The sequence below is a fragment of the Entelurus aequoreus genome, linkage group LG06, assembly GCF_033978785.1.
Source record: "Entelurus aequoreus isolate RoL-2023_Sb linkage group LG06, RoL_Eaeq_v1.1, whole genome shotgun sequence".
In the NCBI taxonomy this organism is placed as follows: domain Eukaryota; kingdom Metazoa; phylum Chordata; class Actinopteri; order Syngnathiformes; family Syngnathidae; genus Entelurus; species Entelurus aequoreus.
Window position 1 is genome coordinate 79,348,106 of NC_084736.1, and position 22,613 is coordinate 79,370,718.

Genomic DNA, 22,613 nt, shown 5'->3' on the forward strand with positions numbered 1-22,613 from the left:
TCAGTGTTTGTTACTGCTTCAAAGCTCCCCCTAAAATAGGCCTTTAATGATAGGTTTGTGTGTGAGTGGGCGGGCGGTTGCAAGCTATATGCAGAGGCTGGATGTATTCATAGTCAACCAGGGGGGTGATGGAGGCACATCCCAAAGTCAAGGGTCTGAATTGAATTGCGCCACCTTTGGCCAAAATTAATTACAAATAAATATGTATATAAAGACATACTGTAATAACTTGAAGTAAAGAATGAAGATTACAAACAAAAAAACCCCAAAAGCCCAAAAACAAACTAAAAGCAGTCTTTTTCTCACAATGTGTCGACTTTTTTCTTATAAAATTGGGAACAATTTCTCATATTCTTTCACTTTCTGTAATATTGCAATATTTTTTTTATAAAATTATAACTTTTTTTTAAATGTACAATTATTACCTTTTAATGCAAAATGGTGACATTTGTCATGTCAAATTCTGACTTTTATCGCAATACTGCAAATTTTTGGTTGTTCCTGTAAAATAGTGATTTTTTTTTGAGTAAAATGATGACTTTTGTCATAATTTTGCCAAGTAAAATTCCAATTATTGTTATAATATTGGCAACCTTTTAAAGTTTTGTTATAAAATTGTGACTTTTGTCGAGTAAAATTACGACTCTTTTCATAAAATTGCCAAAGTTTTAAGCTTTTCTTGTACAATTGCGACTGTTATTGAGTAAAATTTAAACTTTTATCATAATATTAAACAAATATTCAGTTTTTCTTGTAAAAATTTGACTTGCGTTGAGTAAAATCACAACTTTTATTATAACACTGCCAACATTCTCAGTTTTTCTTATAAAATTGGGAACAGTATCTCATATTCTTTCACTTTCTGTAATATTGCAATATTTTCTCATAAAATTATTACTTTTTTAATGTACAATTATTACCTTTTATTGCAAAATGGTGACATTTGTCATATAAAATTCTGACTTTTATCACAATATTGCCAATTTTTTGTTGTTCTTGTGAAATAGTGCCATTTTTTGAGTAAAATGATGACTTTTGTCATAATTTTGCCAAGTAAAGTTCAAATTATTATTATAATATTGGCAAAATGTTAAAAGTGTTCTTATAAAATTGTGACTTTTGTCCAGTAAAATTACGACTCTTTTCATAAAATTGCCAACATTTGAAGCTTTTCTTGTAAAATTGCGACTGTTATTGAGTAAAATTCCAACTTTTATCATAATATTGCACAAATGTTCAGTTTTTCTTGTAAAATTTTGACTTGCGTTGAGTAAAATCACAACTTTTATTATAACACTGCCAACATTCTAAGTTTTTCTTATAAAATTGGGAACAGTATCTCATATTCTTTCACTTTCTGTAATATTGCAATATTTTCTCATAAAATTATTACTTTTTTTATGTAAAATGATTACCTTTTAATGCAAAATGGTGACATTTGTCATATAAAATTCTGACTTTTATCACAATATTGCCCAATTTTTTGTTGTTCTTGTGAAATAGTGCCATTTTTTGAGTAAAATAATGACTTTTGTCATAATTTTGCCAAGTAAAATTCCTATTATTATTACAATATTGAAAAAATATGCAACTTTTTAAAGTTTTCTTATAAAATTGTGACTTTTGTCCAGTAAAATTACGACTCTTTTCATAAAATTGCCAACATTTGAAGCTTTTCTTGTAAAATTGCGACTGTTAGTGAGTAAAATTCCAACTTTTATCATAATATTGCACAAATGTTCAGTTTTTCTTGTAAAATTTTGACTTGCGTTGAGTAAAATCACAACTTTTATTATAACACTGCCAACATTCTCAGTTTTTTCTGTGAAATTCCAACTCAATTTTTCACAACCAGCTTTTTAATATTTGCATAGTATGTATATATTATTAATGTTGTAAATACAAATGTTTATATACCTAGAAAGGGTGGTGCCATGAAGCAACATGTGGATCCACTTGCTTCCTTCTTCTCCTTCTCCACCTCATTCTTTCAGAGCAATTTGGCTTCAGCTGCATTATTTCTTGCTTCTGACCGTTCCCCCAAACACGGCGTATGATTGAAATTGTACCTTCAGGCAGCTTCTGGTTTCTGTTCGTATGAAAATGAGCTTTCTTGTCTTTTACATTTAGCTTCTTCTGTCCATTTGAAATAAATCTTCCCAGCTGCTGCCCTGAAGGAACGTCACAGTCCATGAAAGACAGTTTTAAAAAAAGTTTTTTTTAGTATACAGTACTTACAAAAAGTGGGCTTTTGGATGAACTTTCAGGATGAAGCTAAAATGCACCATGACCTTGACTTCATTTGGATTTTGATATTAGAATGTACATGTCCATGTTGGGCTGCCGATATCATCGGCCGATAAATGCTTTAAAATGCAGTATCGGAAATTATCGGTGTCGGTTTGAAAAAGTAAAATTGATGACTTTTCAAAACGCCGCTGTACGGAGTGGACGTAGGGAGAAGTACAGAGCGCCAATAAACCTTAAAGCCGCTCCCAGTCTGTGGAATGCTCTGCCTGACCACCTGAGGGCACCACAGACTGTGGATGTTTTTAAAAAAGGCTTAAAAACTAGGGATGTCCGATAATGGCTTTTTGCTGATATCCGATATTCCGATATTGTCCAACTCTTTAATTACCGATACCGATATCAACCGATATATGCAGTCGTGGAATTAACACATTATTATGCCTAATTTGGACAACCATGTATGGTGAAGATATGGTACTTTTTAAAAAAAATAAATAAATAATATAACTAAATTAAAAACATTTTCTTGAATAAAAAAGAAAGTAAAACAATATAAAAACAGTTACATAGAAACTAGTAATGAATGAAAATGAGTAAAATTAACTGTTAAAGGTTAGTACTATTAGTGGAGCAGCAGCACGCACAATCATGTGTGCTTACGGACTGTATCCCTTGCAGACTGTATTGATATATATTGATATATAATGTAGGAACCAGAATATTGATAACAGAAAGAAATGGGGGAGGGAGGTTTTTTGGGTTGGTGCACTAATTGTAAGTGTATCTTGTGTTTTTTATGTTGATTTAATAATTTAAAAAAAACAAAAAACCCGATACAGATAATAAAAAAAACGATACCGATAATTTCCGATAAAAAAACGATACCGATAATTTCCGATATTACATTTTAACGCATTTATCCCTATTAAAAACCCTTCTTTTAAAAAAAAAAAAAAAAGCCCTTTTTTTTTTAGATATATGCATACTAGTTTTAGCTATTTGGCTGTTCTAGTTTTTATTTTTTTTAATTGTTTTATTATAATTTTATTATTATTATTTTTAATACACTGTAGCTCTTTGAGGTTGTTTACTCAATGTAAAGTGCTTTTTCAAAATAAAATATATTATTATTATTAGGGATGTCCGATAATGGCTTTTTGCCGATATTCGATATTCCGATATTGTCCAACTCTTAATTACCGATACCGATATCAACCGATATATGCAGTCGTGGAATTAACACATTATTATGCCTAATTTGGACAACCAGGTATGGTGAAGATAAGGTACTTTAAAAAAAAAAAATAATAATAATATAACTAAATTAAAAACATTTTCTTGAATAAAAAAGAAAATAAAACAATTTAAAAACAGTTACATAGAAACTAGTAATTAATGAAAATGAGTAAAATTAACTGTTAAAGGTTAGTACTATTAGTGGACCAGCAGCACGCACAATCATGTGTGCTTACGGACTGTATCCCTTGCAGACTGTATTGATATATATTGATATATAATGTAGGAACCAGAATATTGATAACAGAAAGAAATGGGGGGAGGGAGGTTTTTGGGTTGGTGCACTAATTGTAAGTGTATCTTGTGTTTTTTATGTTGATTTAATAATTTAAAAAAAAAAAAAAAACCTGATACAGATAATAAAAAAAACGATACCGATAATTTCCGATATTACATTTTAACGCATTTATCCCTATTAAAAACCCTTCTTTTAAAAAAAAAAAAAGCCCTTTTTTTTTTTTTTTAGATATATGCATACTAGTTTTAGCTATTTGGCTGTTCTAGTTTTTATTTTTTTAAATTTTTTATTATAATTTTATTTTATTTTTATTTTTTTTTAATACACTGTAGCTCTTTGAGGTTGTTTACTCAATGTAAAGTGCTTTTTCAAAATAAAATATATTATTATTATTAGGGATGTCCGATAATGGCTTTTTGCCGATATCCGATATTCCGATATTGTCCAACTCTTTAATTACCGATACCGATATCAACCGATATATGCAGTCGTGGAATTAACACATTAGTATGCCTAATTTGGACAACCATGTATGGTGAAGATAAGGTACTTTTTAAAAATAATAATAAAATAACTAAATTAAAAACATTTTCTTGAATAAAAAAGAAAGTAAAACAATATAAAAACAGTTACATAGAAACTAGTAATTAATGAAAATGAGTAAAATTAACTGTTAAAGGTTAGTACTATTAGTGGAGCAGCAGCACGCACAATCATGTGTGCTTACGGACTGTATCCCTTGCAGACTGTATTGATATATATTGATATATAATGTAGGAACCAGAATATTGATAACATAAAGAAATGGGGGGAGGGAGGTTTTTTGGGTTGGTGCACTAATTGTAAGTGTATCTTGTGTTTTTTATGTTGATTTAATAAAATTTAAAAAAAAAAATAAAAAAAAACGATACAGATAATAAAAAAAACGATACCGATAATTTCCGATATTACATTTTAACGCATTTATCGGCCGATAATATCGGCAGGCCGATATTATCGGACATCCCTATTAAAAACCCTTATTTTTTTTAAAAAAAGCCCTTTTTTTAGATATATGCATACTAGTTTTAGCTATTTGGCTGCTCTAGTTTAGATTTTTAAAAAATTTTTTATTATCTTTTTATTTATTTTATTTTATTTTTTAATACTCTGTAGCACTTTGAGGTTGTTTACTCAATGTAAAGTGCTTTTTCAAAATAAAATCTATTATTATTATTATTAAAAGGACTGCAATTGTGTGCCGGCCCAGTCACATAATATCTACGGCTTTTTTACACAAACACAAGTGAATGCAAGGCATACTTGGTCAACAGCCATACAGGTCACACCGAGGGTAGCCGTATAAACAACTTTAACACTGTTACAAATATGCGCCACACTGTGAACCCAGACCGAACAAGCATGACAAAACACATTTCGGGAGAACATCCGCACCCTAACACAACATAAACACAACAGAACAAATACCCAGAACCCCTTGCAGCACTAACTCTTCCGGGACGCTACAATATACACCCCCCGCTACTCCCCCAACTCAACCCCGCCCACCTCAACAAGGACCTCAACGCAGCACGCAGACGAAGCGGAGACAAGGCCCCCAGCACATTCCGTCACGTATTGTGCATCCTGGACCAGCTTTGCATGATATATGTGTGACCACTCCTTTTAGAGGCGGCCTCAGCGATGTTGACTGTGGAACTCCTGAATAAATAAGAGGCACGCGGGAGATGAGCTTTAGAGCGTAGGGCGAGACTGTGACTAAGTGTGCAGCTCCATGCGTTCTCCCCATTGAACTCTGTCTCTGCATGATTCCTTGCTTCTTGTCTTGTTTAATAGATGTCATCAGTGTTTGAACCTGACAACAACAAACACCCCAGCTGCCCCCTAAACCCCAACACCTCAACCCCGCCCAGCTCAACCTCCTCATGCTCTCTCAGGGAGAGCATGTCCCAAATTCCAAGCTGCTGTTTTGAGGCATGTTAAAAAAAATGATGCACTTTGTGACTTCAATAATAAATATGACTTTTTTTCCCCATAACTTGAGTTGATTTATTTTGGAAAACCTTGTTACATTGTTTAATGCATCACAACAAAATTAGGCATAATAATGTGTTCACTCAGGGGTGTCCAAACTTTTTCCACTGGGGGCCGCACACTGAAAAATCAAAGCAAGCGGGGGCCATTTTGATATTTTTTTAATTTTAAAAACCAATACAATATATGTATAAAAAAATATACATTTCGGCCTCCACTCAGGCTTGATCCCGGGGACCCCAAAGGGTTTAGGTTAAAAAAATATAAAAAATGTGTCATTATTTAGTATTATTAGTATTATTCAAAGTTTAAATATCTAGATCAACTTTAGGTCTATCTGTCAATACAAAGTTTTTTTTTTTTTTTTTTAAGAATTAAGTTGTTTGCCCTTTTTGTCAAAGAAAACCCAGTCTTTTTATGGAAAAAAACCCACAAAATATGCAATATTTTCCCCCAATAAAATTTTAAAGTGGAACATTTCAGATTATATAATAATTGGAGCTCATAACATAACATAACAACTTTGATTTTAATTTATTATTTTTTGAGCAATGAGACTTAAAAAAAAAGGGTCCTCTCAGTAAAGTGTTAAAAAATAAATCTTTTAAAAAAAAAAAACTGTTAACACAATAGTCTCGAGATCAACTTCAGATCTATCCGTCAATTATAACTTTTATCGTTGTTTATTATGTTCCTTGTTGGTTCGTTTTAGGCCCTTCTTTAAAAAAAAAAAAAAAAAACGTAGTTTTTTATATGGCAAACACAAAATATGCAACATTTTCCCCCAAAAATATCTCAAAGTGGAATATTTAATGTGACCTAATTGGAGCCTTGAATAGGTCAATAATTCATAATGACATTGTTTTTGATTCATTATTATTTTTTAAAGAAAGAAACAGCCTTCATGACAGCTTAGTGTTATTATAGTCAACATCGCAACATTTTATTGTCATCTGTTTGCTATTTTATACCACTGTTTATGTTTTTTATTTTTTTAAATCGTATTTTTAGAATGTGCCTTGGGGCCGTTAAAAAATTACCCGCGGGCCGCTAATGGCCGCACTTTGGACACCCCTGTGTTAATTCCACGACTGTATATATCGGTATCTGCAATTAAGAGTTGGACATTATCGGAATATCGGATATCGGCAAAAAAGCCATTATCGGACATCTCTAGTTACTGCCAGACAGTTGATTTGAAAATAGATGACTGAAAATGTGCAAAGGCAGGAAATAAACCCGATAAAAGAATGAGAGTAAATATGAAAATAAACAAGGAGGCTGTGTGTGAAGAGAAGTTGATGAAAAATGTGAAAAGTCATTTAAAGATAGCACATGCACTGTCAGTTAAAAGTGACAATATGAGAATAAAATAGCTGGCGTGCGATTGCAAAATTCCAAATGTCAGAAAATGACTTTTAGAGAGTAGAAAAACAAAAACAAGGCCCGGTGGACTATCTAGATAGCGTGGCAACGAGACTCTCATAAGAGGATGTTTATCCTTTTTTTTTTGTGCTGCAACCTCATGTATTCCTTGTGTAATTGCAGGGAGGGAGTGAATATTATCTCTGCAGTCATCTCTGCTTGGACTCCACCATCACTCAACCCACACTTACACACTAGAACTGGTGTACACACTAGAACTGGTGTACACACTATATAACTGGTATACACACTAGAACTGGTATGCACACTAGAACTGGTATACACACTATAACTGGTACACACCCCTTGTGCTCTGCCCAGAGCTCCAAATCCCTCATAGTGCCAGCCTAAGTAGAACAGTCATAATAACAAAGGGGATTACATGCACGCAGCTACACAGCATGGATATTGCACGTCTGTGCAAAGATGCATCCTTAGATGGACAGACATGGTGAGGAAGAGATGGAAAGAGAGAGAAAGAGAGTGATCCTTTATGACTTTCTAGAGCAGAGGTCCCCAAACTTTTTGACTCGGGGGGGCCACATACATACATATATACATACATATATGTATATATGTACAGTATATATATGTATCTATGTATACATATATATCTACATATCTACATATATATATATATATATATATATATATATATATATATATATATATATATATATATATATATATATATATATATATATATATATATATATATATATATATATATATATATATATATATATATATATACATATATATATACACATATGTAGATATATATATATATATATACATAAATATATGTATATATATACACATATATATACATATATATATATATATATATATATATATATATATATATGTATATATATATATATATATATATATATATATATATATATATATATATATATATATATATATATATATATATATATATATATGTACACATATATATGTATATATACATATATATATGTATACACATATATATATACATATATATATATGTATATATACATATATACATATACATATATATATATATATATATACATATTAGGGCTGCAACAACTAATCGATTAAATCGATTATAAAAATAGTTGGCGATTAATTTAGTCATCGATTCGTTGGATCTATGCTATGCGCAGAGACAATTTTTTTTTTGATTTTTTTTGTTGAAAATTTTATTTTATTATTATTATTTTTTTAATAAACCCTTATTTATAAACTGTAACATGTACAAACAGCTGAGAAACAATAATCAAAATAAGTATGGTGCCAGTATGCTGTTTTTTTTCAATAAAATACTGGAAAGGATAGAAATGTAGTTTGTCTGTTTTATCCGATTATTAATCGATCAATCGAAGTAATAATCGACAGATTAAGCGATTATTAAATTAATCGTTAGTTGCAGCCCTAAAAAATAAATAAATATATATATATATATATATTATATATATATATATATATAATATATATATATATATATATATATATATATATATATATATATATATATATATATATATATATATATATATATATATATATATACATATATATATATATATATACATATATAATATATATATATATATATATATATATATATATATATATATATATATATATATATATATATATATATATATATATATATATATATATATATATATATATATATATATATATATACACGTTAGATCAGGAAAAAACACTGAGGCTATTTCATCCCTACAAGCCTATATATATATATATATATATATATATATATATATATATTTATATATAAAAAGTATATATATATACAGTATATATATAGGGATGATGTTTGATAAGAAATTATCGAGTTCGAGCCCATTATCGAATCCTCTTATCGAACAGATTCCTTATCGATTCTCTTATCGAATCAAGATAGGTTGTTGTATATGGAAAAAAACACAATATTTGGTTTAAAAAAAGCCCTTTTTTATTTTGTAAAAAAAAAATAAAATAAAGTAAATACATAAATATTGACTGTTACCCCGCTAAAAAAATAAAATAAATAAATATTGACTGTTGTTACCCAAAGTATTTTAAGTGGGATTTTTCAGAAAAACAAATATATACAGTAACACAAAAACAATCTGTCTCTGTGATCACTATAGGTGTATAAATAATAATATAGTGTTAAATAAAATCAGTCCCTTGGGCACAAAACTCAAAATAATACAGCTCTCCAAAAAGTGCACTTCTGCTGCTATTGGAACATACTAACTACACACACCATGACACTAAGAACGCCACAGTCATCAATCAACAATTCTTCTTCCAAAAAATTAGCATGTCTTCTTTTTAGCTCAGTCATTAGACTGAGCTACGTCATTTCCTGTGATGTCCCACAGGGCATTTCCTGTGAGACGGGTTTCGTTCCCAGGGATTCGAATAAAGAACCAACTCTTTTTCTTTACTATAGTGGCCTCGATAACGGGAACCAGTTCTCAAAAAGGGATTCGAGTCCATGGAATCGGTTCTTTTCTTATCGAACGGTTCTTTTCTTATCAAACAACCGGGAGAACTGGTTTCGAACATCATCCCTATATATATATATATATATATATATATATATATATATATATATATATATATATATATATATATATATATATATTCAGAGCGCGATGATGTCACATTATCGATGGGAACATTTTTAAACAATATGATTAGCCTGAGCGGCTAAGAGACCCCGAGAGTAACAAGTGGTAGAAAATGGATTACAAAGGACAGATTTTTAAAAATTATAATAAATACATTTTAAAAAATAAATAAAAAAACGCGTTTTTTTTTATGTGGGACTTGGACGCTAGTTTGTTTACCCCTGATCTAGCGTAACTTTTTGTCCTTTTAAGGCAGCGTCTAACCGACCGCCTTCTTCTTCTCGCCACCTGTCTCACTTTCATGCCTTCTTGCCATTATATTTCCACTCCATCACCATCTGGCAACGCCCCCGACACTCTTTTCCTCTCACTCTTTTTTTTTTTTGCAGCTTTGTTTTTTCAAATGTTCATCTCGCTCCCTTACTCATCCCTGTGCACTGTGAAGGAAAAAAAATAAAAAAAAAATTAAAAAAATCTCATCCATACAAGTCACTTTCAGACCAGCCGTGCGCACGTAAAGCGAGCGGCGAGGAGTCAGATAATGCCACTTGTTTCCTGCGTAAATCAATCTCTCTGCACTCAAGTGTCATATCACAAATTCGATAGATGCGAGGTGATGCGATCCGACTCCCCTCGGGTTTCTTGGGTTGCAGATAAAACTGAGGTTGGGAATCAAAGAACGGAGCAACCATGCCGTCTGTTTGAAGCACTTGTTGTAAGGAAGGATGCCAGGTGGGGAGGAGGGAGAGTTTGGAAGATGCTCCTGGCATACGCAGGGCTCGGATTTAACCACGACCGCCATCATTTGCCGTAATGCCCTAAAAAATGTACCAACATTTGCGGCGACAACTTGCCGTGACCGCCCTTGACATTTTACTTAATGGACGAGAGATATCATGGTCAACGGCATAATGATAATCCGCGATAAAATTCCAGACGGTTACTAACCGTCTCCTTTATATATAACCGGAACCCTGTCGTTTATTTATTCATTTTTAGCTACTCCAAGTCAGGTGCATGCACACTAGCGTCGTTTGCCGATAACATTAATCTCGCTCCAGGCGCATAAACTACCGTTCAAAAGTTTGGGGTCACATTGAAATGTCGTTATTTTTGAAGGAAAAGCACTGTACTTTTCAATGAAGATAACTTTAAACTAGTCTTAACTTTAAAGAAATACACTCTATACATTGCTAATGTGGTAAATGACTATTCTAGCTGCAAATGTCTGGTTTTTGGTGCAATATCTACATAGGTGTATAGAGGCCCATTTCCAGCAACTATCACTCCAGTGTTCTAATGGTGCAATGTGTTTGCTCATTGGCTCAGATCATGTTCACGCATCTGAAAACAGTTTAGCTCGTTACAGAAGCTACAAAACGGACCTTCCTTTGAGCAGATTGAGTTTCTGGAGCATCACATTCGTGGGGTCAATCAAACGCTCAAAATGGCCAGAAAAAGAGAACTTTCATCTGAAACTCGACAGTCTATTCTTGTTCTTAGAAATGAAGGCTATTCCACAAAATTGTTTGGGTGACCCCAAACTTTTGAACGGTAGTGTACCGTACTTATCAATCTTCTTAGAATGACTCCTAAGAAGTCTGCTAAGAGTTGACTTAAGAGTAAATAAATTCTTCGCTGAAAGCTGCACTTAAAAGTTAGTTATCAAGCGTCTTACTCACACTTTCAGCGAAGTGTGGGACTGAATCTTAAGTGTCACACTCAGAGCTGAATTACGACATTACTATGTGCCGTAAACGGAATTTTAGGTGACGTCATTTCTGTGTCTATAGAAATGACCAATCACGGAATGGAATCCGTTGTCTAAGAATAAAGAAATATCTTGGAAATATTTAAGTGGACAATGGGAGTGTATATTTTGACAATAAACTACAAAATAATACAAAACAAACTAGTCCCCGCCGGCACTCACGCTACCGCTCCCTCTCTTCTCTCGCCCACACACTCACTGACGTCACTCACCTCACGGCCACACACATACGCTACTCTCATAACATTTTCTTTCCAATTCATTAATTAGGCAACTAATTTGAAACTGGTGTGGGTGGCTCTATATATACTAGCCCACTGCAGACACATGCAGAAATTAACAAGGAATCGAAAAGTATTAAATCTGTGACAAAAATAATATCCGCTCTGTCTAAAGGATACCGTTTGATCAGCTGCTCGTCATCAAAAAAAACAAAAAACATTGTTCCGTTCCCTGAACGTTCGCGCACGTCTCTCTCGCCTCAGTGCCATCCCCTGCTGGCAACTCCTAACCACTTAAGACACCTCTGAAGGTCTCTTAAATATCGTGGAGAGTAGGAGTGATTCTTAGACTTAAGAACGTTGATAAAAAGCTTTTATTCTTAAGCTTGAGAGTAGGACTAAATTTCGCAAATTCTCAGGACTTAAGTGTAAAATGGCACTCTAAGAAGCTTGATAAGTACGGCCCCAGATCTACACGTCGCACTAAGGGTGGCCGTATAAACAACGCCGACACTGTCATAAACCTGTGCCATTGTCAAAACGTGGACTGTGAGGGTTTTGTTTTCCCGAGATGCAAGTAAAGTTGGACTGGACATGGCGTGAAGGTAAGGACATCATTTATTTTTAATTCTAAACTACAAAAGGGGTACAAAACTAAAGGCGGAGAACAAACTTGACGAATGAAAACAAATCTAGCACAAAGGCAGAAACTATGAACATGAACATGGTTACTACACTGCAAACACTGAAATCTAAGTAAGATGAAATATCTCAAATAAGGGTGATATTTGCTTATTTTCTGTCTGATAAGATAATTCTTCTCACTAAGCAGATTTTGTGTTAGAGTGTTTTACTTGTTTTAAGGGTTTTGGTCCTAAATCAGGGGTGTCCAAAGTGCGGCCCGCAGCTAATTGTTTACCGGCCCGCCACACTTCCTGGAAATGCTATTGCAAAAGATAAAAATGAACATTAAAAAAAAGTGGAATGAGGTGAAATCTAACGAGAAAAAGTTGCAATGTTGACACATTCTTTTCTTTTGTCTTTCTTTATTTTTCTTTTTTTTGCCATTGCTCAAAAAAAAAAATAATGACAAAAAAATCCATGTTATAATTATTTTCAAAGCTCCAATTAGTTCAACATTTTCACTTTAAAATGTTTTATGTGGTAAATATTACATATATTGTGTAGTAGCCAAATAAAAACAAAGTTTTCTTTGACAAAAGCGCATAAAACAAACAAAATAATAGCTCAAATGTAAAATGGACAGATAATATCTGAAGTTGATCTCGTAACTTAAGTGATGAAAGTAAAAAAAACAAAAAACTAATAAAAATGTATCACTTTATGAGTGGGGCACCTTTTGGATCCCAAATATATTTAGTGGTATTTTATTTATCTTTTCACTGTGATGACTCAAAAATATTAAATAATTAAAATCAATGGTGTCCTGCATTATTTATATTTTAGGGCTAAAAACAAAAACATGATCAACAGACATGACAAAATTAAGTCTTTGTTACTTAGAATATGTCCCCTAGTGTCCAAATAACTCTAAATTAAGTCTTTGTTACTTAGAATATGTTCCCCATACTAAAGTGTTACCAAAAACATATAACTTTGTCTTGAATTTGAAAATGTTTTTATTTTTATTTTTCACTAAAGAAGGGTTCAAATGCGCATATGAAACTGGTGGGGTTCGGTACCTCCAAAAAGGTTAAGAACCACCGGTTTAAGGTGTTTAGATGCATTTTTTAAAAAATGGTTTCAAACAATGTAATGCAGTAATAGTTGTAAAAAGGTGTGGACGGATGATACCAGTATGAAAAAGAAGGTTGTGAAATATCCCCCACTCAATACATGCATGCAATTCTACTTGAGAGCTGCAGAACAGCATCCTCAAGGACTCATCCCACCCAGGTCACCACTGGCTTGAACTCCTGCCCTCAGGGAGGCGCTATAAGACCATCAAAGCAAGGACAAATAGACTGAAAAACAGTTGCACGCACCTGAACACTCACCACTTTATTAACTTGCTTACCTCTAATGAAGATCTACTGTGCAATATGTTTTTTTTTAACATTTTATCATGTTTTTAAATTTTAAATTGTTTTATTATTGTTGTTGTCTTAAGACTATTTTATGTAGGTTGGTTTTAAAAGCACTGTGCCGGATTGCTGTCCAATTTCGTTGTTTCCATACAACGACAATAAAGGTATTCTGATATTGGAGATCTCAGTGAAAATGTCATAGGAGTATTTTTAAGGTCATTCAATAAGGACACAACAAATAAGTATAGGAGAAAGATAAACAGTAAAAAAATGGGAGGATGGAGAGCAAGAGATAGAAATAAGATGAAAAGTACGATAGATGATAGCGAGGTTAGAAAAAAAAGTATCTCCCTAATCCCCGAGTAAGAGAATGCGGCGCTTCCCCTTTGATGGATTAAAACATGCACTATTTCTAAACCCGCCTGCAACAATTGGCATTGTTGAAGACAGAAAGAAAGCCAGGCATGGCTGCAGTGGAAGAGAGAGATAAAAAGAGTGCAAATGCAGTTTAGCAGCAGGATTAGACTGACATCATATTTCACTGAGGGTCAGCGTCAGTCTCGGCATGAATCTGACATCATCCGTTATCAATATCATGGAGAATCCTCCTTGACTTGTCACAAAATGAATCAATCATTTTCATCACCTCAAGGTTCTTTTCTCAGCCTCTCATTTGTCCGGGACACACTTCTTAATCAGCGAGTCCATCAATCAGAGGGTGGGTTAGACCACGGATCTTAAAGGGGAACTGCACTTTTTTGGGGGGGTAATTTTGCCTGTATTACACAATCTCTACGTTTATATACATTTATATTTCTCATTTTTGTGCATTCTAAATTGTAAAATATGGCTCGTGCTAGACGGCTCACAATGGTAGTCATCTACTCCGTCTATAAGGCCCTCTGAAAAAAAAAAAACATCCAAAAAGGCCAAGAATACTGTTGCCAGTTTCGCATCTTTCTCTCTCTTGTATTACTACTCGCTAACGCGTTACTGTAACGCCGTTAGTTTCGGCGGTAACTAGTAATCTAACGCGTTATTTTTTATATTCAGTAACTCGGTTACCATTACTACATGATGCGTTACTGCGTTATTTTACGTTATTTTTTTATGTAGCATCGGGTAGAAACTGAAGATCTGAGTGCAGTGTTTCCCATAAACTGCCAAGATACCTGTGGCGGTGGGGGCGTGGCTATGGGCGTGGTCACCATGACATCATCGAGTAATTTGCATAATTTACTACAATGATATGATTTTCTCTAAAAAGGCTCAAAAAATGTATACTTAGTAATTAATAATAACAGTTTTGATTTAAACGTCCATCCATCCATCCATTTTACAATATAATTACAACACTTTATGTACATATTTATATACAGATTTGAACAATAAGTTACTCACTGAAATATATTTATTAATTGTGGTTCTTACAAAAAATATATCTTATAAAATATAAAAGCTCAAATGTCTCTTAAAGCTCTGCCCCTTTAATTAGTGCATACTAAATAATTTAAATTTAGCCTACTACTGCAACCATATTATTTGCCAGCAACATAAAGTGAAACAGAGGCAGAGGTGTCCTGCCACAGTCAGTAACAAATAAACAGAAAACAGTAGTGGTCAAATACAAATAAGGCAACAAGAGAAGTATCCTACACTTCTCTTTTGTAAAGTAAATCTGAACATCTTATATGGGCATCTACATCAACTATATGATTTGCCTGAGGAGCTAGACAGGACCAAAAAAACAAACAAAAACAAAAATTGGATTTTTATTTTTTATTTTTTATTTGTGGCGGGCGTAATTCTTTCGTGGCGGGCCACCACGAATAAATGAATGTGTGGGAAACACTGGAGTGTGTGTGGGGGGGGTTCCTCCAGGGCTTATGTACTTCGGGGCTAACAACCTTCACTTTACCGCTCCGGACTCGAGGGTGGATGACGAGGCCGGCGGTTTGTTGCAACTTTGTGACTTTATTGGTGTCTTGCACGTAAGCCATCCACCAAGCTAGAGCACCTGCACGCACTCACTGTTGGCGCTCCCTCACCTCTCTCGCCCACTCACTCACTGACGTCACTCACCTCACATGCTGTCATATCTTAAAGGGCCACACACACACATCCGCTACTCTCATAACAACTAACAAGACATCGTGGCGAAACCAGAAGTCGAGTTTCTTAACATGGAGACATTCCCACTACTTTTCTTTTGTCGAGCACAAAGAAAAGAACATTTTAGTTAAATGTAAGTTGTGTCTTGATTCAAAGATCCCATCTACTTAGAGTTAAAGTGCCAATGATTGTCACACACACACTAGGTTGTGGCGAAATTATTCTCTGCATTTGACCCATCACCCTTGATCACCCCCTGGGAGGTGAGGGGAGCAGTGAGCAGCAGCAGTGACCACGCTCGGGAATACTGCTCAAAACAGCAATTAAAATCTGCTGAAACAGCTACAAAAGCAACATGCTTCGACGAAGCTAGTAAAGAGAGACACAGACTCTGATGCCACTTCAGATCCACCTAAGGATTTTAACGGGGGGACTGCTAGCCAGGACAACATTGATAGAGCCATTGCAGCATATGTGCTAGAAGACATGCAGGCTATTTCTACAGTGGAGTCACCCGCTTTCAGGCAGCTAATCAGCATGATACCGGCGTCAAACAGCAAATGGCACGGAAACATTTTCAAGTTTCTGGGACAGTGAGCACATAAACGTGGAAAGCGAGGTAAAGATGACACTCTGCCTCTGCTCATCATTCATCACTGAAGGTACACACACTCTGTCAATTCTCTTATAAACCCTTTCATTCTAGACTTCTAGAGTGTTTGATTATCACATCACTCTAAATGTATAGACTATAAAGTTCACAAACATTATCTGTAAACTAAAACTGGGGAAATGCGTAGATTGTTCTGGGCTTCAGTACAGTGTTGATCTCCTAAAGACATGATTTATTTCACAATTCCTTGAGAGAAAAAAACCCGCCTGGTTAAGCTTTGTGTATGTAGTGTTGCCTTCCTTGCTTTACAGCTATGTTGTTATTATGCTGTTTGTTACTTATGTATGTTATGTTGCAGCTATTTAAAACAGTTTTGTCAATTTGTTCTGGCCTGAAACAAATTGGCCCTTTGAAACATATCTTTGTCTTTGTGTGTAGACCACATTGCTTAGCAGAGTTCAGTGGTGCAAATGCATGTCAAGTTGATCAACAGATTGTATTATTCTCCAGTGCAATAACAGTACTGAAATGAAGCTAAAAGGGCATTAATGGAAGCTTTAAAAAGAAAAAGAAAAAAAGAAGTAACTAAATACTTAGTTTTCACAGTAACGCATTACTTTTTGGTGTAAGTAACTGAGTTAGTAACTAGTAACTGTATCTAGTCAGGGCCGGCCCGTGTCGTAGGCCGTATAGGCAAATGCTAAGGGCGCCGTCCATCAGGGGGCGCCAAGCCAGTGCCGACAAATGTTGGAGAAAAAAAAAAAAAAAATACAAAAAAATAATCCCAAGTTAATTAAAATGCAAAGTAAAGACTATTTAATAGAAAATATTATTTGTTACAACATTACGCCCCCCCCCCCCCCCCCCCCCCCCCCGCATGGTGCGCCCCCTCCCTTCCCATATCATGACTCTTACCACATCAAAAAATCAACACAAGATGTCAAAAACGGCCCAAAACTGTCAGGTGCCCAGGGAAGAAAAAATAGAAAAGAAGAGGAGAAACGAGAAAAAGACAGAAGTAGCAGGTAGGTAACGTTAGCCTACATGAAATTATTTGTCTGTTACAGAATGTGATAGTAACCTGGCTTTTTAGCATTAAGCTAATGTTACATGATTCGGCAATTGCTAATCAATAAATAGCTAGTTCTGTTTTAACGTCGGGTTAATATTGTGGAGGGGGCTAAATTGTAATGGAAAATAATAATGTAACGTTAGGTAATTACAGTACTCCCCACCTTACATTCCTCAGGGACATTTGTATTAGATCTTTTAAGCAGGTGTTTTTTGTTGACATTGTTATTGCCTTCTGGTTAGCTAATGTTTGCCCTGCAGGTAATAGTCACTTTTCTACCCCTTTGTATATTAGGTAAAGTTGTAAGCCTAGTTGTTAAAGTGCACATCATTAATGTTAATTAAGCAATATCACATGAGAGGGAATGCTGTTTTTTAATTTGAGCACTGCTGTGATTCGGTTAAAGATAATCATAACATAACATTCTCATATAATATGTTAATTTGCTTTCTTTTAAGTAAAAAAAAAAGGTCAAAGACAAAGCTATTCGGTTTCTTGTGAGTATATACACTTCACTGCCGATGTGGGGGGGGGGCGCCACCTAAAATCTTGCCTAGGGCACCAGATTGGTTAGGGCCAGGCCTGTATCTAGTTACTGGTTTTCAGTAACTAACCCAACACTGGTAAGAAGGTGCGCTTGTTTTATGTCTCTGTGAGAAGGAGAGACGATAAAGAGTGAGAAGAGCCTGTAGTGTAATGCCCGCAGCTAAAAGCAACTGCGTGAGAGCGTATACTCCAATAATCACCATATAGTCATTTTCTATATCGCACAGAGACAAAACCGCGATACATCCAGTATATCGATATATCGCCCCAGCCCTAATACATAGCAAAGTTTAATGTGCCTTGAAGTACGATACTGTCTCACGATCACACTTACCCTGATATCGCACGGTCTTGCGTGGCACCGGGTTCCAGTTGAGAGCCAGTGAAGTTTCCGATCCGAACAGGAAGACCAGGAGCAGGACCTCCACCCCGCCCATGGCTCCGATGCAAACTCCCATTCGGTGGAGGTGTCGCGCGGTGGATGGAAGGAGCGCTCAATCAAGCAGGGGATCAGAAAAGGACAACCTGGCAACCTGCTGAGAGAAGGAAAGAAAAACTGTTCAGTTTGAGCTAGCAATTAATGGTCTTAATTGTCTCGGTTGTTGGTGAGAAACCACGGCCAACTTATTCTGGGAAGAATAATATATTGGAATACCCAAAAAAAACGTGTTACGTGGCTTCATCGCTCCACTCTGGAATATTTGCTTTTGTGTGTTTGCACAAGTAAAAGCTGCCACAAACTCAACGTCCCCTGAGCAGATTGCCGAGAATGAGCAGAAATATGCAGCCAACATTTGGAATAAAACAAACTTGTGCAACTTTTAATTAAGTAAATGACTTTTGTGCATAATTTATGCATCCATCCATCCTATTTTCTACCGCTTATCCTCCCTCTCGAGGTGGCGGGGGGAGTCGCCACCTCATCGCAGGTGCATGATTTAAATTAACGTTAAAAAAGACCCCGATATCTTGACACAAATGCTGTCCGAAAACCAACACTGCAAAAAGTGAAATCTAAAGTAAGATGAAATATCTCAAATAAGGGTGATATTTGCTTATTTTCTGTCTGATAAGATCATTCTTCTCACTAAGCAGATTTTATGTTAGAGTGTTTTTACTTGTTTTAAGGGTTTTGGTCCTAAATGATCTGAGTAAGATATTACAGCTTGTTGCTGAGATTTGATGACCTATACCAGGGGTCACCAACGCGGTGCCCGCGGCACCAGGTAGCCCGTAAGGACCGATGAGTAGCCCGCTGGCCTGTCTTAAAAATAGCTCAAATAGCAGCACTTACCAGTGAGCTGGCTCTATTTTTTAATTGTATTTATTTACTAGCAAGCTGGTCTCGCTTTGCCCGACATTTTTAATTCTAAGAGAGACAAAACTCAAATAGAATTTGAAAATCCAAGAAAATATTTTAAAGACTTGGTCTTCACTTGTTTAAATACATTCATTAATTGTTTTGCTTTGCTTCTTATAACTTTCAGAAAGACAATTTTACCTTAAAAAGGATTTTAGGATTTTTTGAACACATATACCTTTTTACCTTTAAATTCCTTCCTTTTCTTTCCTGACAATTTAAATCAATGTTCAAGTATTTATTTTTTTTTATTGTAAAGAATAATAAAGACATTTTAATTTAATTCCTCATTTTAGCTTCTGTTTTTTCGACGAAGAATATTTGTGAAATATTTCTTCAAACTTATTATGATTAAAATTCAAAACAAATATTCTGGAAAATCTAGAAAATCTGTAGAATCAAATTTAAATCTTATTTCAAAGTATTTTGAATTTCTTTTAAAATTTTTGTTCTGGAAAATCTATAAGAAATAATGATTCGTCTTTGTTAGAAATATAGCTTGTCCAATTTGTTATATATTCTAACAAAGTGTAGATTGGATTTTAACCTATTTAAAACATGTCATCACAATTCTAAAATTAATCTTAATCAGGAAAAAATACTAATGATGTTCCATAAATTATTTTTTAAATTTTTTCAAAAAGATTCAAATTAGCTAGTTTTTCTCTTCTTTTTTTTCGGTAGAATTTTGAATTTTAAAGAGTCGAAATTGAAGATAAACTATGTTTCAAAATGTAATTGTCATTTGTTTCGTGTTTTCTCCTCTTTTAAACCGTTCAATTAAGTGTAAATATCATTAATTATTAATAATAACATAGAGTTTAAAGGTAAATTGAGCAAATTGGCTATTTCTGGCAATTTATTTAAGTGTGTAATCAAACTGGTAGCCCTTCGCATTAATCAGTACCCAAGAAGTAGCTCTTGGTTTCAAAAAGGTTGGTGACCCCTGACCTATATTGAGTAAAAACATGCTTGAAACTAGAATATCAACTGTTGCAGAGCTGTGTCATCAACACTCACAAGTATAAAACTACTTTTTAAAGTAATCATTTGTTACTTCAAGCATGAAAAGAAAAATCATGATGCCGAGCGTATATCATTATGTCAAGATAATGGCACTAGCATTTACTTAACTTAAGAATATTTTTCAACATATTGAGCAAAAAGGTCTCTTTTTTTTGTACCAAGAAAAGTGCACTTGTTATTAGTGAGAATATACTTATTTTAAGGTATTTTTGGGTTCATTGAGGTTAGCTAATTTTTACTTGTTTTGGAAAGTCTTGACAAGCCAAATTTTCTTGTTCTATTGGCAGATAATTTTGCTTAGTTCAAATAAAATTCATTTAATTTTTGTATTTTTCTTTCTTGTTTTTGAACACTGTCTTTTTGCAGTGAACCAGTTGTGGTGTCGAAACCTTTACACCACACTGCAAAAAGTCAGTGTTCAAAAACAAGAACAAAAAATACAAAAATGAGGGGTATTTTATATGAACTAAGCAAAATTATCTGCCAAAAGAACAAGAAAATTCGGCTTGTCAAGACTTTCCAAAACAAGCAAAATTAGCTAACTTCAATGAACCCAAAAATACCTTAAAATAAGTATATTCTCACTAATAACAAGTGCACTTTTCTTGGTAGAAAAAAAAAAGAGACCTTTTTGCTCAATATGTTGAAAAATATTCTTAAATGAAGTAAATGCAGGTGCCATTATCTTGACATAATGATATGCGCTCGGCATTACATTTCTTGAAACCAGCAAACTTATACTAAAAACTAATTTATTGTTCTTAATGGAAAGGCAACAAGGCAAGCGCTTGTTACTCTCGGGGTCTCCTAGCCGCTCAGGAAAATCATATTGTCTAAAAATGCATTTTTCCATGGATAACATGACATCATCACGCCAAGTGCGTGCTCTTTCAGTCGATTAGTGCGCATATATACGGCCAAAATTTTTTTAATTGTAATTTTGAAGAATTTACCTGAATGTGCATGAACTATTTCTGTTCAAAATTGTTAGAAATGTCACATGTTTAAATATGAACTGTCAGTTTACTGTACTGTGCCAACTGTACTACTATATGAGTACCTGTTTTCTATTGTTTCATTGAAAATAAAACAGCAAAGTCCATTTGGCTGTCATCTGTTTTAATTATGAGACACAATTGTGTCAAAGTCATGATTTTTTTTTTTCCATCCTTGAAATAAGAAATGATGACTTTAAAAAAGTAGTTTTATACTTGTGAGTAGGGATGTCCGATAATGGCTTTTTGCCGATATCCGATATTCCGATATTGTCCAACTCTTTAATTACCGATACCGATATCAACCGAAATATACGGTCGTGGAATTAACACATTATTATGCCTAATTTGGACAACCAGGTATGGTGAAGATAAGGTACTTTTTAAAAAAATTAGTAAAATAAGATAAATAAATTAAAAACATTTTCTTGAATAAAAAAGAAAGTACAACAATATAAAAACAGTTACATAGAAACTAGTAATGAATGAAAATGATTAAAATTAACTGTTAAAGGTTAGTACTATTAGTGGACCAGCAGCACGCACAATCATGTGTGCTTACGGACTGTATCCCTTGCAGACTGTATTGATATATATTGATATATAATGTAGGAAGCAGAATATTAATAACAGAAAGAAACAACCCTTTTGTGTGAATGAGTGTAAATGGGGGAGGGAGGTTTTTTGGGTTGGTGCACTAATTGTAAGTGTATCTTGTGTTTTTTATGTTGATTTAATTAAAAAAACAAAAAACAAAAAACAAACAAAAAAAAACCAGATACCGATAATAAAAAAAAACGATACCGATAATTTCCGATATTACATTTTAACGCATATATCGGCCGATAATATCGGCAGGCCGATATTATCGGACATCTCTACTTGTGAGTGTTGATGACACAGCTTTGCAACAGTTGATATTCTAGTTTCAAGCATGTTTTACTCAATATAGCTCATCAAA

At 34.0% G+C, this 22,613-nt stretch overlaps 1 long non-coding RNA gene across 1 annotated transcript in view; it reads right to left on the minus strand.

Moving 5' to 3' along the window:
* Window positions 1-18,611: 18,611 nt before the first annotated feature.
* The window catches only part of LOC133652644 (uncharacterized), a 201,715-nt gene continuing 197,713 nt past the window's right edge, over window positions 18,612-22,613 (minus strand). The window contains exon 3 of the long non-coding RNA XR_009826605.1: window positions 18,612-18,807. This is a non-coding gene — a long non-coding RNA (uncharacterized LOC133652644). The remainder of the gene's footprint in view (window positions 18,808-22,613) is intronic.